Below are 1,485 nucleotides of genomic sequence, written 5' to 3' on the forward strand. Positions count from 1 at the left end.
TATGACGGGCTTCTTTCAATTTCCGTCTACCAAATCCACTCACAAGGCTTTGGTCGGTCTGTGGATATAGTAGAAGACACTTACCCATGTGGTTGGTAATCAAGCTACTTACCATACAGCCACTCCTGCGCCTACAGAAAAAAATGAAAAAAAAATACCTGTAATAGACTAGTGCTCTGCAACCGGCATGCCGCGACACACTGATGTGCCACAAAACGATGCTAAGTGTGCCGCAGTGTACCCTGAATGTAATTTTTTCTCTTATACCTTTAGTTATATTTTTAGTTCCGGTGTGCCTCTGAATTTTGAAAAGAATATAAGTGTGCCGCAAGTGGAAAGGGTTGTGGAGCACTAATTGGCGAATTATTTTGTACTAAAGGAGCAACAGCTAATTTCTTGTTGTGTAGACCCTGGTAGCTACGACAGGATTAATTAAAATAGAAGGAAAGAATATATTTAATAATGTTTGGATCTTTGTCTTTAGTTCAATTAACTAAATTTAATATTGTCTGTTTTCAGTTACAGTCACTGTACCTAAAAACTTGTGTTTTTAATTGGAATAATAATATTCGACCGTGAAATAATTGTATTTGACAATGTTTGTTTCCTATTGAAATAAATGTATCTGATTATAAATTGGGGTGGGGTTTGAATCAGATAAAGCTACAAATAATAGCGTGTAAATAAATATTAGCTTAAAAAAACTTTTGGGGTAGAAAAAGTCGAAGTCCCTCGAGAAGCCTTCGACCATTTTTCTTATTATCCAAAAGGGTATTTACACGCTATTATGTGTAGTTTTATCTGATTCGAGTATCACAGTTAACAAAAAAAAAAATGAATAGAAAAAAGAATTATTTCACGTTCTCACGAACTTTCTAAATACTTAGCTGGCAGAATCGTTAGCTCGCCGGGCGAAATGCTTAGCCGTATTTCGTCTGCCGTTACGTTCTGTGTTCAAATTCCGCCGAGGTCGACTTTGCCTTTCATCCTTTCGGGGTCGATTAAATAAGTACCAGTTACGCACTGGGGTCGATGTAATCGACTTAATCCATTTGTCTGTCCTTGTTTGTCCTCTCTATGTTTAGTCCCTTGTGGGTAGTAAAGAAATAGGTATTTCGACTGCCGTTACATTCTGAGTTCAAATTCCGCTGAGGTCGACTTTGCCTTTCATCCTTTCGGGGTCAATTAAATAAATACCAGTTACGCACTAGGATCGGTATAATCGACTAAAATCCATTTGTCTGTCCTTGTTTATTCCCTCTATGTTTAGCTCCCTGTGGGCAATGAAGAAATGAATATAATCAATAATACTTTTTGGTGGAATAGCTTATTTAAATGTTTGTTTTCAGTTGAAAGAATTATATTTAATAACGTTTGTTTTAAGGTAAAATAATTATATCTAATAAAGTTTGTTTTCAGGTGAAACGATTTATATTTAATAATATTTGTTTTCAGTTGAAATATAATTATATTCAATAAAGTTTA

This window comes from Octopus sinensis, linkage group LG6, assembly GCF_006345805.1.
Source record: "Octopus sinensis linkage group LG6, ASM634580v1, whole genome shotgun sequence".
NCBI lineage: Eukaryota > Metazoa > Mollusca > Cephalopoda > Octopoda > Octopodidae > Octopus > Octopus sinensis.